Here is a 10,113-nt window from a genome sequence, read left to right as displayed (position 1 = left end):
TCCGTTACCCCAGCCCTCTTGGGGCCAGGATGAAGCTTCCAGCTCTTCCTCAGACCTCTTCTTCCTCCCAGACACAGCCCTTGCTTCACCGCAACCCGATAAAACCTGAATTCCTGCTGGAGAGGAGGGTGAGCGTCGAGCGAGACGGGGGCTGAACCTTCCTGCCCAGAAACCCAACCATCAAGAGGTGCTGCCGTTTGTAGCTCTCCCGTTCTCTCCGCTGGCCCCCAAGATCTGGAAGGCTCCTGGCTCGGCCCCCGTTGCCGCGTCGCTCCCATCACGCCGAAGCTCCGCCGCACAAGCCGGCCGTTCCCGCGTGCCCTGCGTCGAGCGCGGGCGGGTTTGCGGATTTATCTGCCGGAATTCAGCGTTCGCGTCCTCAGGCTGAACGGGGCGGAGGGTGACGGTGGATCCCTGACCTGGTCTGTGAGATGCCTTCGGCGTTGTGCCCCCCCCACCCCATCTTGGGCTGACTTTGAGGGCCAGCGGAAACCCGCAGCAACAATTCCCAGACGCCGAAACACGTCTCCCTTTGCTCCGGTTCTTGAGCAGGGCAGACCCCAAGTGAGTCCCCCAGCCAAGGAGCTTTCCCAGCGCCTCTGAAATCCAGGACTCCCCAGCTTCCAGCCTCTGGAGCCGAAAACCCATGCAAGGTGGGGCTGGGGGAGCTGGGGGTGTTTGGGATGCAGCGGTGAGGAAGCCCTGCAGACCCACCATGGCAGGGCTGCAGACCCCCCTCAAAACGCCTTCGCTGCGAGCTCCTCAGCCCCTTCCTGGGTCGCGGCTCCGGAGCGGCGACCGAGGCGGCAGAACCGCGGGGCCAGGCAGCCCGCAGTGCCTCCTGCCCTCTGCGAGCCGGGATCCGGGTGGAAGCACCCGGCCTCTGGCTTCACGGCCAGCGCCTCGCAGCCCAGGAGGTAAAGTGTATATTAGGGGACCTAATACAGAGTTACAGATATCTGCAGGGTGGGGTCAGGAGGATGGGGCCAGATTCTTTCCAGTGGTGCCCAGCGACAGGACAAGGGGCAATGGGCACAAACTGAAGCAGAGGAAGCTCCAGCTGAAGCCGAGGAAGAACTTCTTCCCTCTGAGGGTGCCGGAGCCCTGGCCCAGGCTGCCCAGGGAGGCTGTGGAGTCTCCTTCTCTGGAGATATTCCAGCCCCGCCTGGCCGCGGTGCTGTGCCCCCTGCTCTGGGTGACCCTGCTTGGGCAGGGGTTGGGCTGGGTGACCCACAGAGGTCCCTTCCAACCCCTAACGTTCTGTGATTCTGTGATTCTGAGGTGATTTCATTCCGAGATGCTCGAGGTTCTCAGGGATGGGCCCCGCAACCCGCAGAGCAATCCCACAGCGGAAGGAAATCCGGCCGGGCTGGCGCTTTGGCCCCTTCCTACAGCCCCTTGCTGCGCCCTTTGCTGCGCCGGCTAACGAGGCGTGGGCAGTGACGAGCTCCGGCCGGCTCAGCAGCCGCAGGAGGGGTGCAGGGCGTTCTGCCGGTGGGCCGTGCCGCTAACCCCCCTCCTCAGCGGGGTGCAGCTCTCCACCCCCCCTCCCAGCACCCAGTTCAGCTCCGTGTGAGCACAGGGGAGACGCCACGAGCTCCCCTCCAACCCCCTGACCAACACCCCAGGGTGACGCTGGCCACGTTTTCCTCTTCGCAGCCACCTTTGCATCCACGGAGCCACAGCCTGCGTCCCTCGGGGCACGTCGCACCGGATTTTCAGCCGCATTACCCGGAGGGAGGCGATGGCCAGAGCTGCCAAGAGCCCAACCCGGGGCTCCCTCCCTGCTCCAGCATCTCCCCCAAGCCGCCCTCCGCAGCGGGCGAGGGACGAGGGACGCGTCACCCCTCGCACCCGAATGCCCAGACCCGGTTACTCGACAGGAGCCACCTCCCCGCTCCCCCGGGGTGGGTCTGGGTGTCCCTTCGCTCAGGGTTTGCTCCCAGCTTCGCCGCCGGCTTTCCCAGCTCCCTGCTCCGGGCTCGGTCGGGTCCGAAGCGCTCGCTGGCACCAGGGTTGGCAGCCAGGAGAGCGACGCTCCTGCCCTCCTTGGGCTGGGAAAGCTGCGGCCAGTTCGTGGCAGGGGTTTACCTGGGGGGAGCAGAGCAGGGAACGAGCCGAAGGCTTCCATTTTTAGGGAGTAAATGATGGGGGGGGGGGGACCCCCTCTGCGCTGGCTGAGAGGTCCCGTAGCGAGGTGACTGCGACCAAGCAATGAATTTGCAATAAATTTGCAATAAATTTGCGATAAATTTGCAATAAATTGGCAATAAATGTGCAATAAATTGGCAATAAATGTGCAATAAATTGGCAATAAATGTGCAATAAATGTGCAATAAATGTGCAATAAATTGGCAATAAATGTGCAATAAATTGGCAATAAATTGGCAAGGCACTGCCGAAAGCGCGGAGCGGGAGGAGAGGCATGTGAGGGCTGCGGCAGGAGCGAGCGCCAGCGCCAGCACAGCCCAGGGAAGGCGAAGCCCCCAGCAGCAGGAGTGGGGTGAGGGGGACAGCAGACCCTAAACCCAGCGGTTAAAGCCAGTTCTCCTGCTTTCGGTTCCCCCTGCCAGACCACCCCAGGCGCCGGGCGGGCGCAGCGGGACCCCCGGAGCGGGCAGGGGCTGCGTTCTGCCGTGCCCAGGCACCGCGGGCTCCTCGGAACGAAGCCGGGCGACAAATCCCCCCCGGAGCCGCGGAAAAGCGGACCAGCTCACCCCTAAGCCATCCAGGAGAGGAAATGAGAGGTTACAAGGGATTTATTCTTCCAAATGTGTTTTCAATTTAAAGAAGGAACCTTCTCCTCCCGGCTGAGGCGGTGGTTTTTTAGAAATTTAATTTGCGTGCGCTCGCTTCTCTGGTCAGGGTCTGTAGGTGGCCCCCAGCTCCCCCACACCAAGGGGCTTTGTTCTTTTTGGTGGTTGGGGTTGTTTTTTTTTAAATTCTCTGATTGATTTCCTAACCATCTCCTATATTCCTTTTTTCTGTTTATCTTGCCCTTGCTCCAAAGCTCCCTGCTGGCAGCGGGACTCTGCGGAGCCCGACCCCAGCCAGCGCCCGCTCCGGCTCTGCGCACCTCGGGCCGCGCCGGCTTTCCGGGCTTAGGAAGAATCTGTGCATGAAAATGGTGTTTTACGAGCAGCTTCGCTCGCAGGCAGGGCGCTGCGGGAAGGAGCGGGAGGGAGCAGCGAAAGTTGGACTGGATGACCCACAAGGTCCCTTCCAACCCCTACCATTCTGTGATTCTGTGAAAGCAACGGCCCCAGGTCCCCTCCAGCGTCCCCAACCTCGGGGACAGCACCCAAAAGGGGCAACGGCCTCTCGCCGCGTCAGGGGAGCTTCGGATCCCATCTTGGGAAGAGTTTCCGCACTGAAAGGGTTGTGAGGGCCTGGAGCCGGTTGCCCGGGGCAGCGGGGGAGTCCCCATCCCCGGGGGTCCCCGACCCTGCGGACGTGGCAGTCGGGACGTGGCTGACCACGTGGCGGGGCTGGGCTGGCGGCTGGACCCAACGCTTCGGTGGTTCTGGGGCTCGGGGACGGACGGCACCGCCGACCCCACCACCGGCAGCCAGCGAAGGGCCCCGGCCCCTCCACTGACCATTTCTGTCCGGGGCCGACCCCAGCACAGCCCCTGACCCCCCGCACCCCCTCACCCCGCACAGGGTGCTCCCAGCCGGATTCACCCCCCGCCCGCGCACCCCCAGCCCCTGGATTTCCCCCACGTGTGGGGTTTCTGAGCAGCAGGAGCCCAGATTTCTCCTCCTCTCGCCCTCCCGCCGAGCGCTGCCCGGGGCTCCCAGCTCCGCGCGCTGCCCCGCAGCCTTCGGCAGCGTCGGGGGGGACCCCCGCCGAAAAAGGTCCCAGGATTTGACGCTTCCACTTACCTTGCTGCTGTCCTTAAAAAGAATTCCCCAGCGATGCTGGAATAAAAATTTCAAGTATACTTACAGTGATATGGGATGCTTGGTTTGTTACTTGGATCCCTTTGGAAAACACTCCTCATCTCTTGTGTCCATTGATAATTTTAAAATCAAATTAAAATCAAATTAAAAAAAATTAACTAAATAAAGTATAAAATAAAATAAAATAAAATTAAATTTTAAAATATAATAAAATTAAATAAGAACATTTAAAAAATCAAGATTATTGGGAGTAATGATTACTATTATCTGTATTTTCATATTAATAATGAATAAAATTGTTATCCTTATTCTCTTGCTCGTCACCCCACGGGCCGTTCCAGGCGAAAACCATCTTGATTCCATGCCCGTCTATTTGCCGGTCCCCGCTTTCCTTTGCGGGTTCGGCCTTGCTGGAGCCGAGCGTGTCCCCCCCCCAACTCCCCCCACAGATCCCCTACGCTCGCTCAGGCTTTGCTGAAGGCGAAAAAACACCCACATCTGAGGTTTTTAAAATTCTATTTCAGAGCAGAAATTTGTAAGGCTGAATGGCGGGGGGTTTGCCGCTGCCTCGCGCTCCCCTCTCCCCCCCCCCAACTCCACACGCGAGGGTCCCGACGCCGCAGCGGCCGGAACCGGACCCTCCCCGTTGCGCTGGTGCCCCCGCAGCAGCCGCCCGCGCCGCGTCCCTGCCTCCCTCGCCTGCACGGCTCCCAGTGCCCTCCCGGTGCCTTGACTGAGCTCGAAATGTTTATACGTTGTCTATTTATGCATATTCGTATTTATGTGGTTTTCTGTTTATATTTACTCATCTATTTCTGTATTTATACATTTATGTATATATTTCTGTATATATTTATGTGTCTGTTTCTGTATTTATATATTTATGTGTCTGTTTCTGTATTTATATATGTATCTAATTCTGTATTTATATATTGAAGTGTCTGTTTCTGTATTTATATATTTATGTATCTAATTCTGTATTTATATATTGAAGTGTCTGTTTCTGTATTTATATATTTATGTATCTAATTCTGTCTTTATATATTGAAGTGTCTGTTTCTGTATTTATATATTTATGTATCTATCCCTGTATCTTTACGCATTTGTCCACAAACCCCGGCGCAGGCGAGCAGCGCGCGGCGAGGCCGGGGCAGCCCCGCAGCGGGACGGGGCCGGCGTTTGCCAAATCCGCCTGCGGAGCTGGGCCAGAGACCAAAAAAAATAAATTTATATGTGCAGTCGTACGGAGTCACACCGTGACCATTTCCAGCCCAACGCTTGCTCGGCTGCACCGTGCCTCCTCTCGCTGGCCGTCTGTAGGAGTACATTAAAAATGCCTCTACAAAAATACCTCAATATGCAACAAAATCAGTTTCTCGCCTGGGCAGGGAGCGAGGGAGCTGGGCGAGCCCCAGGAGCGCCCCGAGCCCCTTCTCCCTCCCCCTGGGCAGCCCCGGGGCCGGGGGGCAGCGAGCCCGCGGGAGCCGAACCCCGAACCGCGGCCAGAGGCTCTCTGCTCCTCTTCAAATCGCTTCATGATCAACGGCTTCATTAACGATCAAGAGCTTCGTTTCATGACATATTTCCGTCATCGTGAAGACCAAGCCCCGAAGTTCTCAGCCTCGGTTGATTTCTTGGAGGTTTTCAACTGTTCTAACCCAGCCTGGTCTGAACATGGCTATGGTATTGCTCTGTATAGCTATTTCTTCTATAATTATTATTATTATTGATGATGATGCTCTAATTGCCCGGCACGGCTGCGCTGCCGACCCGCACCGGCCGCCGTTGGCTGGAGACGATGCCCCAGGGCCAGGTGGGAGTGATGACCGACCCCCAAGACCCCGATTTTCGGGGCGACCGACGCGGGAAGCGGCTGAGCAAAGGTCCCACGTCACCCGGTGACGCCGAACGGCTTCGCCCTCGCCCCAGCCCCCGGGGTTTGCCGCCGCCGCGCCCGCCAGACCCCCGCCGCGGAGCCTGCGCCGTGCCAGGGGCCCTCGGCCTCCCCGTCGCAGCGCGCTCATCCTCACGCCCGCAACTGTGAGGAAATAAATGAGGTTTGGGGTTTTTTTTTATACCCTGGGACATTTCTTCCCGCTCCCTCGGGCTCGACGCCCCAACCCCATCCCCGAGCCCTTGGCAGCCCACGGAAACCCCGATCTCCATTGGAAAAAAGTGGCAGTGGCAGAAATCCCTCTCGGGACGGCAAACGCGTGCCCGACACCAGCGTGACCGTGGCCAGGATCCCGTCGCGCGTCCCCGCACCCCGCCGCGGGCGGTACCCGCAGCCTCGCCTCCGGCACCGGGTGATGCTCAGGACCCGGCGACGCTCGGCACCGGTCGGGATCAGCCGACGTCCAGCGCCAGATTCCCAAAATCCCGCCCGGAGCCCAGCGAAGAGCCGCGGCGTGGGGCCCAGCCGTCGGACATGGGAGCACCGAGGGGCCCTCGCGGAGCCCTGCGTGGGGAGGGGGTGCCGGGGCACCCCACAGCCCCCGCTCCGATGCCCTGCGTGGGTGTGGGGAGGGTGGCAGCTCTATTTTTGGGGGAGGAATAGGGCGTTCTACAAATCTTCCACCCCCCCCCCCCAGTAAATTCTGGCTGCCGAGGACCTCTCTGCGTTCCCCCGGCGGAGCTCGCAGCCGGGCAGACCGCCCAGCACCCCACGCTTCCCCCCGCACCCCCCCTCCCATCACCGCCCGGCCCCGTGCGCCCCGTCGGGCCCCCCCCCTCCCCTCCCCGCAGCCCCGGGCGGGCTCTGCCCGTCCCCCTCCGAGCCGGGGCCGCTCCGGTGGCGGGGGCAGAGGCTCGGCCCCCTCGGAGGCGGCTACAAAGCGGCGGGGAGCGGCGGCCCCGCGCAGAGCGGCCGCGGCCATGAGCGCTGCGGGCAGCCCCGACGGGGCGGGCGCGGCACCGGCACCGGCACCGGCACCGGCACCGGCACCGCTGCTGCTGCTGCTGCTGGGGGCCGGGCTGCTGCTGCTGGCCGCGTCCCGCCGCCGCCCCGGCACCGAGAGGGGGGGGCCCGGCAGCCGCAGCCCCCCGGGCCCCTTCGCTTGGCCCTTGGTGGGCAACGTGCTGCAGCTGGGCCGCCTGCCGCACCTGGCTTTGGGGCGCATGGCTCGCCGCTACGGCCCCGTCTTCCAGCTGCGGCTGGGCCGCCGGCGCGTCGTGGTGCTGAGCGGCGAGGCCGTCATCCGGCGGGCGCTGGTGGGCTCGGGGGCCCGCTTCGCCGGCCGCCCCGACTTCCCATCCTTCCAGCTGGTGTCCGGAGGGCGCGGCGTGGCGTTCAGCCCCTGCTCGCCCCGCTGGAAGGCTCGCCGGCGCCTGGCCCACGCCGCGCTGCGCGCCCGCGCGACGGCCGCCGAGGTGGAGCGGCACGTGGCGGCCGAGGCCGGGGACCTGGTGCGGCTCTTCCTGCGGCGCGGCCGCGGCGGCTCCTACTTCGAGCCCTCCCCGCTCTTGGTGGTGGCCAACGCCAACGTCCTCTGCGCCCTCTGCTTCGGCCGCCGCTACGGCCACGCCGACGCGGAGTTCACGGCGCTGCTGGGCCGTAACGACCGCTTCGGGCAGACGGTGGGCGCGGGCAGCGTGGTGGACGTGCTGCCCTGGCTCCTGCGCTTCCCCAACCCCGTGCGGCGCGTCTTCCGCGACTTCCAAGCCCTCAACCGGGAGATGCACGGCTTCGTGCGCGCCAAGCTGGCGCAGCACCGCCAGACCTTCGACCCGCGCGCCCTCCGCGACGTCAGCGACGTCATGATCGCCGCCGTGGAGCGCGGCGACGGGCCCCGCGACGGGCTGGGGCCCGAGGACGTGGAGGGCGCCATGACCGACATCTTCGGCGCGGGGCAGGACACCACGTCGACGGCGCTCTCGTGGGTCCTGCTGCTGCTGCTGCAGCACCCGCGGCTCCAGCAAGACCTCCACGCCGAGCTGGACCGGGTGGTGGGACGCTCCCGCTTGCCCACGGCCGAGGACCGGCCCCGCCTGCCCCTCCTGGAAGCCTTCATCTACGAGACGCTGCGCTACAGCAGCTTCGTGCCCATCACCATCCCGCACGCCACCACGGAGGACGCGGAGCTCGAGGGCTTCCACATCCCCAAGGGCACCGTGGTCTTCATCAACCAGTGGTCGGTCAACCACGATGGCAGTAAGTGGCCCGACCCGCAGCGCTTCGACCCCGCGCGCTTCTTGGACGCGCAGCGGCGCCTGGACCGCCACCGCGCCGGCAGCGTCATGATCTTCTCGGCCGGCCAGCGCCGCTGCATCGGCGACCAGCTCTCCAAGCTCCAGCTCTTCCTCTTCGCCGCCATCCTCCTCCACCAGTGCTCCTTCCACGCCAACCCGGCGGAGCGCCTCACCATGGACTGCGTCCACGGGCTGGCGCTGAAGCCGCGGCCCTTCACCGTCGCCGTGCGGCAGAGGCACCCCGCGCTCGTCCAGCCCTGAGCCGGGGTCCCCCGGGGTGCGACGGCCGGCGAGCCCCCGCCGCAATAAACGCCTTTGACCCGGGACCGGCTCCGCTCGTTTTCTCTGGGGGGGGTGGCTGGAAGCATCACTCCCTCCCGAGCCCCCGTCCTGCGTCCCCCGCAGCTCTCCCACCCTGCGATGGGTCAAAACACCCCTCCCCGCAGGGACCCCCCCAAGGACCAGACCCCGCTTCGCCCCGGGGGGGAGCAAAGAGGGATTTGCTTCCCCTCTGGCAGCAGAAGGCTGGAGGGGGATTTTGGGGATGGGGAAGGCATTTCCCAGCGTCCAGGAAAGCTGCAGGGGAGCTCCGGGAGGCCGGGGGGGGCTCGCTGATGGGGCTCCAGCAGAGTTTAAGGACCCATTGCAGGGGGGGGTGGGAGGACGGCCCCATCTGTTTGACCCCAGAAGCAAGTCTCCCTGCTCCGGTTCGGGTGTGGGAGGAGGTTCGGGAAGGTTCGGGGGGGCTATCTCACCCCCTTCCCCCCAGACCCCACTCGTGGGTCGTGGCGTGGGGCGGGGGGACACCGCCCCGGGGACGCAGCCACCCAGGGGAAGGCATTTCCCCTCTGCTAGAGGCAGAGAGGCTTTAAGGCACCCACAATCCATCTCCAAAACCAACCTTTTCCCCCCAAATTCAGCTCCTGAGCGGCACCTGGCCGCGCGACCCGCAGCTGGGAGGAAAATCGCTTCTCCTGGGCACGAAGTCAGGGCCCGGCCCGCCCCGAGGCCGGCACACGGCTGCAGGGAGAGCCGGGCAGTTTTCGTCAGGTCCGACGGAAACTCACGGAGCCGGCTTTCTATCGGGGTGTCTTCAGCTTCATGCTAAACCCCTGCTTACCTGCGTGTCCCCAGCCTGCAGCCACCCCCAGGAGCTCAGAAGGTGGCACCAAGCCCCCCCGCACAACAACATCGGGCCAGGGGCCAGTTCGTCTCCTCCAGAGGCTTCATAAGGCTGGATTCACGTTTGGGGGGGGAGAAGGCAGCAGGAACAACTCTCCACCCGCCTGCGTTGGTGTTCGCTCTCGTCGGGAAAACGCTGGCCCAGAAAAGTTGGGATTTCCCGTAACACCCAAACCCCCACCCACCACGCAAAGAGCGCGAGTGGGATCTGAATCCCCTCCGGCCTCCAGCGCAGGAATTTGGTCCCGCTCGTGCCAGCAGCAGCCCCGCGGCACCGGGGCGTGCGAGGACGCGCAGGTCTCCTCCTGCCCTTCAGCCTCCCGGCCGCGGCAGCGTCCCGCCGGACGCCGTCAGCCGGAAAGCAGCAGCTACCTTGGCACCGTGCACTGCCCGCCCAGAGTTTTGCCACCCACGGTCACCTCCAGCTTCCAGGGTCCAGCCAGAGCCCCTCCGCCCCACAGCAGCATCCTCTGGAGATGTCGGCACCGCAGGCTCCTGCGCTCCGTGCCCAGGGCCAGCCTTCCCGCAGGCTGTCCTCTGCCCAGCCCTGTTTTAGGGGTGCGCTGAATGAACATGGGAACAGCCCCAGGGCCTCAGCCCTCTTCACGCGGTCTCGGCACGCGAGGACACCATCAAGGCCACGCAGCACCGGTGCGCCCGTGCCGCCCGTGCTCAGCAGAACCAAGGTGCCCGCCATAACCCCCTGGGACCCAGCACGGAGCGAAGGCGGCAGCAGCCGGGCGAGTGGGAACCTGGAGATGAGATTCTCACCCTCGGGGCTCTGTGCAAGCCCACCCGCACGTTCTGCTCCCACTTCTTGGCCCCCACCCACCAAAAACAC

The 10,113-nt window shown here is 63.7% G+C and overlaps 1 pseudogene; it reads left to right on the top strand.

Annotated features, from left to right (window-relative positions):
- Positions 1 to 6,776: 6,776 nt before the first annotated feature.
- On the top strand, positions 6,777 to 8,351 carry LOC142361984 (cytochrome P450 1B1 pseudogene; annotated as a pseudogene).
- The last annotated feature ends 1,762 nt before the right edge of the window (positions 8,352 to 10,113 follow it).

This window comes from Opisthocomus hoazin, chromosome 7 (genome assembly GCF_030867145.1).
Source record: "Opisthocomus hoazin isolate bOpiHoa1 chromosome 7, bOpiHoa1.hap1, whole genome shotgun sequence".
In the NCBI taxonomy this organism is placed as follows: Eukaryota; Metazoa; Chordata; class Aves; order Opisthocomiformes; family Opisthocomidae; genus Opisthocomus; species Opisthocomus hoazin.
This window is presented reverse-complemented; position numbering and strand designations above follow the sequence as displayed.